Source organism: Phasianus colchicus, chromosome 2 (assembly GCF_987193195.1).
Source record: "Phasianus colchicus chromosome 2, bPhaCol1.hap1.1, whole genome shotgun sequence".
In the NCBI taxonomy this organism is placed as follows: domain Eukaryota; kingdom Metazoa; phylum Chordata; class Aves; order Galliformes; family Phasianidae; genus Phasianus; species Phasianus colchicus.
Window position 1 is genome coordinate 80,379,041 of NC_143437.1, and position 12,499 is coordinate 80,391,539.

The 12,499-nt window shown below is 35.7% G+C and overlaps 1 protein-coding gene across 6 annotated transcripts in view; it reads left to right on the plus strand.

Moving 5' to 3' along the window:
- FILIP1 (filamin A interacting protein 1) overlaps nt 1-12,499 on the plus strand; it is a 127,210-nt gene that overhangs the window by 14,705 nt on the left and 100,006 nt on the right. For 4 of the 6 annotated variants that reach the window (XM_090136122.1, XM_090136121.1, XM_090136125.1 and 1 more), the window contains exon 1: nt 6,706-7,235. The exons of 1 other annotated variant lie outside the window; for it this stretch is intronic. The gene's annotated coding sequence lies outside the window, so the exon portion shown is untranslated. Of the gene's footprint in view, nt 1-6,703; nt 7,236-12,499 lie in introns of those variants that run through there. One more of the 6 variants, XM_090136126.1, reaches the window with a different exon arrangement.

Consider the following 12,499-nt stretch of genomic DNA (forward strand, 5'->3'; position numbering starts at 1 on the left):
TGCAAATGAATGTTACAGCGATTTAACTCCTCGTTATTGTTCACCAAATTCTTAAATAACAGGAAGTAGAAATAAGTGCTTTGGCAGATTCCTCCTCCCTGCAGTAATGAAAGTAAAACCACAAAGTGTAATTTATGGCAAATGTTAAGAGATATGTGGAGAACAGGGCCTATTGGTTGCTGACCTGTTTGACTGTAGTAAACTATTTTGCATATATCTTCATTTTCTTTATATTTCAAGCTTCAGGTCTTTGAATCTTAACAGAGAATGTAGTCTTGGATTTTGAAACCTTGCTTCCATCCCCATGCAGAGAGATTCTTCAAGCATGGATTTGACTCTGTCCTATCCCTTGCCTCTTGTTCTCCTGTCAGTGTGCACAAATTCTTTTTGCAAATACTGTGACTGTCTTTGAGAGGGGTGTGTGCACAGTTCAGTAATGGGACTAGAGGCAGTTCTTCATGAAAAGGTTAGTTGGGCAGTTACATCCAGAACAACCGTCCCTCATCTCTGGGCCTCTTGTCCTGGGATAACCTGGGAAACAAAATTAGGAACAGCTATTGTGTTCAGCCTACCTGTTCCTAGGTAGGGGTTGTCCAGAAGCTCTATGTTTTGAAGCTATTGAGCGGCTCACATGTTTTAGCCACTCCTTTCTCCTCAGCAATTTTTAGTTCTACATCTCCACAAATAATGTAACAATAGATTTAGGCTTCTGTCAATGAAATCTGTGGGAGAGCTAATGATGTAAAAGACTTAGGTCGTCTGAAGTGAGGTGAGGTATGAACAGTGAGCACTTGACCTGAAACATGTCCATGGAACTGAGCTGATGACAGAGACCAGTGTCTTGTTGGAGAAGCAGCTGGTGTCTGGAGCCTCCTCCAATCAACATGATACCAAGCCATGGAACAACGGATCCTGCTAAAGTGGCTACAACTGAAAAGAAACCCCTTCGGGTCCTCTCTTACCGTGAATTAACCCTGAGGTACTGATAGGTGGCACTGTGCTCTTGGAGATGTCCAAAGCAGAGCTTCACCTCCTGTTAAAATCCAAGAGACCAGGACAGTTTGTAAGGGCAGAGGTGCTCTTCAGACTACAACAATTTGTCTGAAGATGAAAAATTCATGTGGACAGGTAAGAACTGGTAAAAAGTACATCTACAGCAAAAGGTCTTGAGAAGTTCTGGTGATAGCCGTAATGCCATGTAATTGCAAGAATGAAATTACATCTATTTGTCAATTTCCTACTAACTGCTGAACTAACAAAGACAATGCAGTAGAAAGAATTGAAGCCATCTTAAAGCTAAATGTCCAGACACTCGTATAAAACAGCTATGGACTGTAATTATGCAACAGTTTTCTCATTCACAGCTTGTTAGGTTTTTTGAAAACAGTGTAGTGCTACGTGGGTTGAGCACAACTAAGCTGAACTACAAGGAGAATAATGTTTTGTTTGGCCATATTCCATTAAGAGTAAATGAAATTTGTGTTTGTTTCATTAAGAGTAAGTGTTTATAAGATTTTTTCATTTGTGCTACTGATAATTACTTTCATGTTCCTTTTCCTAAACTTATCTGTATTTACCCATATTGATCTGATAGTTAATTTTATCATAGAATCATAAAATCATCTGAGTAGAAAGGTTGTTCATCTAGTCCAACTCCTTTGCAATGAATGGGGACACCTACAGCTACACCAGTTTGCTCAGAGCCCCGTCCAGCCTGGCCTTGAAAAGGGGGCATATCCACCACATCTCTTGCTTGCCATCCTCCAGTATCCTAAAGTCTTTTATGGGGATCACAGGCTTACACAAGTAGGTACTTGCTTATTTACTTGATTTTATTTTATTTTTTTTTGAACAACTGTAGGCAACTTGAGTGGACTCCTTCACAATATGCAAGTAGCTGCTAAGGGATAGTTAGAAGCTCACTGAATTTAGTCTATAAAAGAGAAGCCTCATAACCAATTTGGTCTTCAGTAACTTTGCCAGGGAAAAGTAGTTGAGAATTTTTTCATTCTATGATCCAAGGACATCTCTGCACTGTTTCCAAGGGGGGCACAGAAAAACAAGAAAAACAAGTCTAGCTTCTGTAGACTTAGATTTTCTCCACAGGAGTGTTAATCTCTGCAGAAGAATGTTCAGAATTCCATAGACTGAGAGAGGCTGAGTGTTGCTAACTACCCATTGAATGGGCTGAAAGCTGAAATCAGCCAACAACAAACTGAAAACAAATTGTAAAGTTTTCATTAACTTGAAATAGTAAGAATAATTACCTGTTGATATGCACTGTATGCTGATGTTTCAGATTACCCCTATTTGATTTATATCTTTCTGAAAGTTGTGCTTTATTCACTGCAATTTGCTGCTTTTCTTGAGGAAAATTCCCCTGCATTTCTGTGAAGGAGACTATATTAGATTATCAAAATAGTCTATTCTGGCCTTAAAAACAATCTATCTTCAGCTCATTTTTATCATAGTCTCTGAGCAAGATGCATACCATTCCTGGGGTGTGGCAGCAGAGCAAATGAGCAAATTTGTTCCATTTCCAGAGACCTGAGCAGGCACTTTCCCCCAGGCTTCAGACTCTCTCCATTTGACCTAGTTGGAAATGAGTGACAGGATTTGGGCTTTCAGACTTAAGTGTCTAAACATAATATAATATCACTGTTTTTACGTCCAATGTCATGGACAGCGTCGTGCCCCTCAAAGCCTGATAGGCCATCTGACAGTTCTGTTGTGACTGTGTATCTGTCTGTATTAATCTTTGAATTATGTTTATTTCATTTGGAAATTCATTTGCACTTATGAAATTGTGATATTTTTGTTGGCAGAATGGAAAAACATCTTAAAATGCTTCGATATTTCATTTATTTAACATTTCTTTCATTAAAATTACCCCCCCTCCCCCAAAAAAGACAAAAATTATTTATGAAGAGAATATAGATGAAGACAACATGATAAATCAAAATGAAAGACACCCTATTTTTATATCATTGATAAAGCAGGATATTACAGGAAAAATTATAATGCTCAAGTTAGTGTTCCTGGAAGTTTGTGGCTGAGGTGTTGATTTTTTTTTTTAAATATATCTGAAATGTTTACAACTTGCAAAATTAAGATTGATTGTATCTGTTTTGCAGATAACAAAAAAGGGAGGAAAAAGTGTAAGTAAAACAGAAATAGCAGTGTTAATTATACAATTTTTTAATTTCCATTAGGAAAATAATTTATGTATCTGGGAAGATATTTGGATTGTAGAACATCACCAAGTTTTATTAGTTTCATTAATTTGGCAAGATTATCAAAAGAGCTAAATGAAATCTATGAACTAAATGGCAGAAACGTTTTATCTTCTGGTTCTAAAAAAGCAGATGCTTAATCTGATGTTTACAGTGGATCTAATGTCTAAAAAGCAGTATCAGTTTTATGAAGTGACAAGAGTATCAGCAAAAGTGAAAGAAAAAAAAAACCTTCCCTTCTCAAAATAAAAACTGAGGAGATGCAGCCAAGACCATGGCAATCACAACGTGATCAACCACCCTCCCTGCCTGATAGACTTTAAAGACTATACAAAGCTAGAAGCATCAATGCAACCTAAAGTAATACAGTATTTATGGAAGGGAAGCAATAAGTCTTAGGAAAGCAGCGTGTCAGAAGACCTTGGCATGCTACCCTTCAAGCAAATGAAAAATTAATTATTCAGAAACTAAAGTACTGACGACTCTTTACCCTTCAAAGTGTTTTAAGGAGCAGTGTAATAAAGTACTGACCATGGATGCTTTCACTAAATTACATCCATAGTAGAGCTTTTCAGGAAACAATAAGCCATTTGTTTAGATTGTTTCTAATGTATTGGGCTAGTTAGTTAATTATCATGTAAAACATTTGAAAAGGAAGATGATATCATGCCCTATGGCTTAAGAGAATGGTAGTCATGTACTAAATGATGTAGAATTAAAATAAAAATTATCTAGTAATAGTGTTGTATGTGTTTCAGAAAAAGCATATTTACATACACACATTTTAAGGTCAAGCAGGACCAATAAGGTCAGAAGAAGAAATATGTTTTGATTTTGTCATTAAAAAAATAATGGATTTTCTGCCAATTATTTCTGCCTCAAGTCATGAATTCCTCTAGAGCAGCTAAGGTTTAAAAAAAAAAAAAGCCTTCCATTTTATGGCTAAATAAGCACAGACAAATATGACACGGTGAACAATGACAGTCTGTCTTCTATATCTGTCTAATGTTATCTCCAAAGATGGGAACAGGACCTGCTCCTCCTCTTGTTCACTCTCCCAGGCCAAATTCCATCCCCTTTGCTTTACATGGCTTTGGGCTTTTGTTTGAAATAATGCTGAGAAATTTGGCTTCCATTAACTGTCTTTTGAGGAAGTATTTACATTGGATTCTTGTATCCTGGTTGCTTAATTAGGAGATGTCATGCCTTCTAGATATGGTTGTAGGATGTTGCTATGACTTAGGATGATCTGTATTGATACTAGGACCTCATGTAGGATGCCAAGCTCAAATATCCCTTCTGTGGTTCAGTTTATCATCTTATTCTCCAGCCTCCTTAACCTATGTTTTATAATTATCTTTTTCTCTCAAGGCAGTAGGGAAAACATTTACATACATACACATGCAATGGTGAAACACTTTTATACCACGCTAAATTACAAGCATCAGTAATGCAGATTAATTGCATTATTTCCTATGCGAATGTCCTTGTAGTCCTTGTATTTTCCGCAATTCACATGCAAAATCTTTTGTTTTCCCAGAATTTTTGTTGAAATTCCCACTTTTATAGGACTAATGTTTTTGGTGCACAGCCAAAGAGTAAGATTGCAAGTGTACCATAAGGAGCAGGCTTGCATCAGCAGGTCACTGTTGAAACCCACCCACAAAGGCTGGCAGTGGAGATTGCCTCCTTAGAAATTGCATTGTTTTCCACTCAGTGAATATGCCACTAGCTAATGGGAGAGAAATGCTGAGAATTATTTGGTTTCTGTGAGTTTTATGAGCCAAGTTAATTGTGTTGTTTCCTAATTTTTTGTAGGTGAATGAAGTATTATTAATATTGCACTTTGAAAAAGAAGTTAAGGCCAAAGTCATCAAAAAGTTACTTATCTGATTGAAGTACGCTAATTTTATAAGAGAACAAATTTAGATGGTCTTTTTAGAATGTGGATATGTGTAACTCACTTCAGTTCAAAGTGGAAGCATGCAACAGCAAGCTTTGTGCCAATATATTATCTGTTATTACAGTTATCTTCCAAATAGTTCTTTCTGTAAAATAGAAGTGTTTATATTTTTGTACATTCTAGATATTCTGTCCAAGTTAAATATTTAAATGGACAACATATGAAATTAGTGTTTATTACTTGGTCTCCAAAATAAAATATATTTCATACAATGGAAGCATTTGGGACATTTATAAATGTACCATCCATGTCTAAATATCAGTTACTTGACATAATACCCAATATTTACTACATGTTTTCCTTATAAGCTCGTTGGGAATGAAAGTCTTCCTTCACTCTTCCTTCCTTGTTTAGAAAATAACACAAATCAAGCAAAATACAAACCTGTCTCATTTCAGAGACAGACAGCACCAAGCTACAGCTGCTTCCTATAACGGCTTGTGCTCAGCCCTTGTCATCTCATGTAGTTGTGGCCAATTAGGTTTCTATGTGTTGAAAGCACCCCAAAGAGAGTGATCCAATTCTGCTGTCCATCCTGTTATCTATACAGTGGCCCAGTGTCACCAAAGAGTGTTATGATTGCTTGAATCTGTTGCTTTTGCTCTGAAAAGGATAGCATGTTTCCAGGTGCAAGTACAAAAGTAATTAAATAATTTTTTAGCATCTTTCTACTTTTTCCTTCCTTCCTTTCTTTCTGTCCTCCCTCTTCGTTTAACCCTAGATGAATATGGCAAATTGTCACTAGGATAAGTCATTCTAAAAGAGCCCCTTCTGACTCAGGTCAGAAAAGAGTTCTTAGGGCCAGCAGTTTTCCTTGCCAGGGACATTTACAGGGGCTGTTGTGGCATGATTTGCTAGAACTTTACTCTGGATTCCAAGACTGCAGATTCTTTGGAGAACATTTAATGTATGGTTGTCTGTGGGCTGAAAAGCTGTCTGATGTTCCTGCTGATCATTTGATTAAGAGACTTATGACTTGGAATTAGCATCAGTAATTAGATCCGGAAGCAAGCATGATACACCAAAATGTACACAATGATAGAGTGATATATTCCTAATAGTCCTTCTTGCCTGCTTCAGATCAATCAAATGAGGGCTTGTGTGGCTTTACTTTTCTTCAGAGTATGAATTTCTATAGGAAGTTCTTAGTCTGAAAGAAGAAGGTTATCTTTGGAATAAACATCACACTGAAAACTTTCCAGCCTAAGCTTTCATTAATTTCTCTCTATGTCACCTTAACATATTTAAACTCTGTAAAAATTATGCTGCAAAAAGTTCTCCCTGTGTGTAATTTTTCCTCAAGTGAAGTGCATACCTTTCAAATTATAAACTTCCTACATGTCCTAGGAAAATCCTCACTGTATAAATAATTGAACTCATCTGCTGTGAACACAAGTATTCTTTCTCTACCAGTCTAAAATACATGCCTAAATACACATCTTGTACTTAGTGCTTTAAATAGTAATTACCCCCATGAAGTCACTGGAAGTCCTTAAAAGGATTTGACAGTTTCCCCACAATCTTTCGTGAATGTAGTAGTAGCTGGGTTGTGTAGTGCTACATCCACTGATAATTCAGCAGCTGAGGAACTCAGTAAAGCCTGCTCCAAACTTCTCAGCTGTTGACAGGCTTGACTTGCTGAGAACACTGGTTAAATATAGCACAAGCGAGCTGAGCTCAACAAAGTCATTGCTGTAACACTGTGTGAAGAGACCAGAAGAGGGGAAATACAATCTGAGAACTAAACTGCCAAAGCCTAACACCACCTAGCAACAGTTGAAAAAACTTTTAAACAAAAGTCTGGGTGAGACACAGACAGAGTATACCTCCTACTTCTTCTGCCTGGGATTTCTGCAAGAAGCAACTCCAGTCCTCAGTACTCTGCCCTGTTTCCTTCATTACTTCAGCTGCTGGTAGACCCAGAAAAGTGGGAAAAGTTCCTCTCTTTGTGCTCTCTTGGGCTGGATCAGGCTACTGCTGTGGGACAAGCTACTGCAATCTTGCAGTGCAAAGGATATATCCTAAGTTCTTGCTGACAGGTAAGACTGAACTAACCATTCTGAGGCATTCTTTTTACAAGCTTTTTTTTTTTTTCCTAGTGATTATTGTTTGCTTCCTTCTATGGTCAATCTTCTGCATGATTTGGAAACTTCAGTAGATAGAAGCTGGAATAAACATTTTGGGTGTTTACTTTTATGCTTTTGTCACAGAAAAACTTTCTCAAATAACTTTTACAGTTCTTAGAGCAAGCAGAATCAAGTAGCTAATTGTAATATGAAAATAGTGTGCATAGATTTTGACTTGTATCTTTCTTACATCTGCTTATGTGCTGACAGAAGACAAACCAAGCTTTAAGAACATAATAGAATAGATATCACCCCCTTACTAGTGACAGTTTGGCAGCTATTAAAAAGCAGTGACAGCATGTGACAAGTAAGAGAAAATAGCAGTTCAGTAGCTAAATTAAGTGAATACTTTGTGACCTAGGACATTTGTTCTTTTCGTTTCCTTAACAACTCCAAGCATGCAGGCACACCTGGAACCTTTCATACTACCCTTGTGACAACAGCTCTTGGTTTTTCCTCTTGCACTTATTTATATCAATTTATATTTATTTATGTTTGATTGAGTAGCTGCATAATGCAACCTTCCTAAAAACTGACCTTACATTTATTATAACCCAGTATGCTTGAGCTGGGGTATTGCTGTTAAAGTGTTTCATTTAGGAAAACAAATAAGAAACCAGTTCTCAGATCTTTTACCCCAGTAGCACAATAGAAGCCTGTTTATCTGTTTGAATATCCTATGGTCACATCACGGTTGTGTAATTTAAGGGAGGAATAGCTCTGTATGATTTGCTTTGACTAAACTAACAAAAGCTGTTTGGTCAATTGAAGAATGAATTTCCCCCCATCTTTTAAAGCCATTTCCTCCAAACAAAATACATTCAGTATCCATGATTTTTTAAAAGATGCAAGGATTATTAATGTAATACAAATTTAGTCATGAAGGCAAATATTTAAAGAATGCACTTAACCCTTGCAAAAACCCTGTTTATGTGGAATTGTCTCAGCTGAAATATATTTGTCCTAAGAAAGGAATGGATTGAGTCTGTACTGACTGTAGTTTGACACGCAGCCTGTGGACTCGGGCTGCTTCAGGTACAGGAGAAGGTCTTGCTTTAGCTAAATAATTCTAGGTTCATGCCTGTATACAATATAAATCACATCAGTACCACATTGAAGCAGTGACATGCTTACAGATTGGATGAAAATAAAATGCTCTGAAGTAACTTTGACTTGGAGTTTGGGAATGTAACTGCCTATGAAAAAATAAGATAAATTAGAACAGAGAAAAATTCTTAAAAGCAAAAGTCATATAGTTTGCATTTCATTTCAAAGCAAGAGGCGCGCTATTTAAGCACTAAATAGGAATGCATTTTGGTGGCCATGATTTAATGTGATAATGATTACTGTGGAATTACTACAGTGCTATGGTATCCCAAGTCTGAATCTGAGAAGGAAACTTTGGTATTACTTTTTAATATAGACACATCGTGAGAAAGTTCTGCTTTTCATAAAAAAAAAAAAGCTGTACAGTGAGAAATAAAGCTGAGATGATATGATTTGTACAGTTCTTGTAATCTTGACTTCGAGTAAAGTTACTGTTTCTTATTTTCAATGAATTAATTGGCAAATGATAAAAACTATGGAGAAATGGCAAATCTGACCTTCTGAATACATTTAAATGACAAAATGTGGGAAAATGTGTTTTTAGTTGTTGCTTAGTATAATGTATGGTTTTACAATTTTAATTTTCTTGCACCATTTACAATCAGCCAAGTTCTTAACTGCTAACAGTAAATTTATTAGCCACAAGATTGTATCAAATGAAAAGACTTTTCAACCTTCTGATAGCAACTTCTAATTCTAACACATGGAGTTGTGATTCTATGTACATCTGTCTTCCTTTCCATTTCAAAATGGAGAAGGAGGCTAAAATTACTCTTCTCAACAGGTGTCCACAAAGAGGCTCTGGGATTTTCCAATCAAATCTCTGGAATATGCAGTGTGGCTATTCAACAGATGTCTTCATTTTTGAAGAATAGCCAATTCTACTAATGATTACTGTGAAACCAAGCTCAATTTTATATCAAATCAAAAAGTCATTATTGTTTTGGCAATATTCTCCTTTGCAGAGACTTTCTTGGAAGACAAGCACACTCATTTATTTTTCCTATTATATTATTTTGATTTTGTTTATATTCCCATAGCTGTGCAAAATGAATGATGCCATTCATGGTGCTAAAGACTGTGTTTCCCTCCCGTTGAGAATCCTCTTCCAAGCTCAGCCTGTCTCTCATTCTTTCACCTTCATAATAAGAATATTCCAATTTATGGTCTCTTTTAACCAATCTAGTCACAGTTAAAGTCAGTATCTAAACTGAGTAATTTGTCATCACCTCAGTTATTCGTTCTCTTTATAGAATGTCTGGTTCTTTTTAACACCAATTTCTGAATTTTGAAGTTTATCTCCAAAGCTCACCACTCTACTGTCGTGCTTTTTCCTTAAAGTATAGTAAGAGTAGATCTTGGTGTTCAATAATTAATAGGTAAATTTTTTGCTTTCTCAAGAGCATTTAACAAAAGATATCATCTCTATTACTATCCAATTTTTTTTTCTCAAGAGACATTTTACTTTTTCTCTCATTTCCTGTTTCTTTTGTTCCTTTCTCAAGACTTACTGTTGCAGCTTGCCATACTACTTTAATACATAATTTGAATTTGGTGGCAGGGATTTTGCCCTTCTACATATCTAAAATGCCATTTGGAGAATAGAGCTATAATGTCTGTGAATACACCAGATGAAACAAAAAGACAAAGTAGAAGGAACTTCAACTATTCATATTTCCTATTTTAACAAAAATATTTAATATTTAAAGCCTGAGATAAGAACTGAAATCTAAAAAAGCATGTATGCGACAAGCTAGTGCTGTTACCTGCTAAAATTTGAGCACTTCTTTACAAGAAGCACAAATACCTGTACTTTTCAGCTTTGTCATCTTATTCTGGTTCTTTTGCTCATTCGCTTTTTCTCTCATTTTTGCCAGCTTTTTCTGCTGAAAGTTGTTTCCTAATTTTATGCATTATACCAGCAAATTTCAGAAATCACTTGTTGCATAAAACTGATGAGAAGTTGGAATTACAGGTTATTTTGATACTGGCTTTATAAATAATAAGTATTTCTTAATCTTTCTCCTTTTCAGTTAGTACTTAGTTTTTGTATCAAGTTAATGATACTGGAAACAAACTAATATTTATAACACAATCCTGTAATTATTCTTTGAGGTACTGGTGTCCAAAGGATAAGAAAAATTGTACTTATTTCCTGTTCAGGAGAAGCAATGGGAGTCTCTAGCGTTGCAGATTGTGTGATGCCTAATGGATTTGTGAAAATCTTGCCTCTAGTTTAAAGTTGCTTAGAGGTTTGGGGTTTGTTTGTGATGTGTTTTTTTAATCTTTTCATCCATTCCTTCAGCTTTTGCAGATAATCTGCATTTTCTGCATTACTTTTTATTTAGTATCGTAACACAACAAATACTCAAATCAGTGCAAACAGAGTCTTTCTAAATTGGCACAAATTGTTTTGTTGTTGTTTGTTTGTTTTTACATTCAAGATGGCTTTGCCCTATCACACTTATTCTGCTTCAACTGGACTATAAATCTTTTCCAAAGTAAAGCATGCAAAGGTGATATGTAAAATTACATAGATTGTAGTTGCCTCCAAAATGATATATGCGCTTTGCAAATACAGAGAATGAAAGAATTCCTGCCATTAAGAGCGTGTATCCTAAAGGCACAAGTATGTGTAAGAGAAGAAATGCTTTTTGGCATTACAGAATGAATTGCTGAAGGAGTGGGACAAACACATGTGAAGTGCAGGGAAATAGGCTGGAGCCTGTAGTTTTTCCCTTAAATGGGCAACTCATCTAGTTGCTGTTAGCTGACACAAGCCAAGGGGTGTGTGAATCTAAGATTGCTGAACATTATCTGACTAAGTTTCATTTCAAAGATGATAAAACTGCAATTAAAATACTAATGATCTGTGATGTGAACAAACTCACTTCAATGTAAAGCAGTGGGTTTTCAGAACATGAGCAAACACCGCAATGGATTTGCAAAAAACTATTTGGGTTTCATTTGTATGCTTTAACAGTTCTTTAATACTGTAAAGATTGCTTTGATTTAACTTTAATGGTTCTTTAATACAATAAGGTATGCTTTCTTTGCTTTTCTTTTTTGGGAAACGGTGTGAAAGTGTATTATATTTTGTAATTTATCCTGTTTAAAAATTTGTTCCAATATTTTGGAAGCTAAATCAATTTTCTTTTCAAAGTCCACAGTATTTAGGAGCTTATAAGTTGAGAAGGTGGAGAGATTATCTCGCTAGTGTGTTATGGCCATGGATAACAAGAGCTACAGCTTCACTAACAAATGTGGGTTTTTTGTATTAATGTTTTTTTTTAAGTAGATTCTACTGCAATAACAGAACAGGAATTTTTAGGAACTGGTTTTAAGGCTGCTCCTATTAAAAAAATGTAACTGAAATGAAAGGTCATGTGTCCTTGGTACAAGAATTTTCATTAGACTTTATCAGACTGCTTGCATTTTTCAGAAAATATAAACCAAATGAATGCAACAGAAAGCAGGAGATGCTTAACATCAGTGTAATCGAATTGCTGCCAAACTTGCCTTGTTTATCTAAGAGATCTCTGTGAAAATAAGGTCTTTCCCACACATGCATGAGTCATAGAATGTAATGGGGCTAAGCAGACTCGCTTCGGCTTTCTAATGCACACATATCTAATAATAATGCACACATCTAAACTAACCTGTCTTAGTGCCTGTTCCTGTAACTAAATGAGATCTAGCCTGACAACAGGAAAGAGAAGTAGCGGTGAGTTCATGATGCTATTTCAGTGCAATAACCTAAATACTTAAGGAAACGATGCAATTTCCATTTATTAGGAAAATTGCAGTTACTGTGACAACAAATACACACTAAAGAAAACATACGCAATTTATCCTCAAGTTCAAATTTGTGAACATAGTAGATAGCATGAGGTTTTATGAATATCCTGTCTGGTTATGTGACTCAAAGGACATTCTTACTTTTAAAATACATAATTCAGATTCTTGAAAAAATACTCATTTAAAAACCATTTGCAAGAACGTACATGAGAGGGGAGCAAAAACCCTTATTGGATTTACATTTTAAGGTAAAGAATACTGTAAATTTTCTG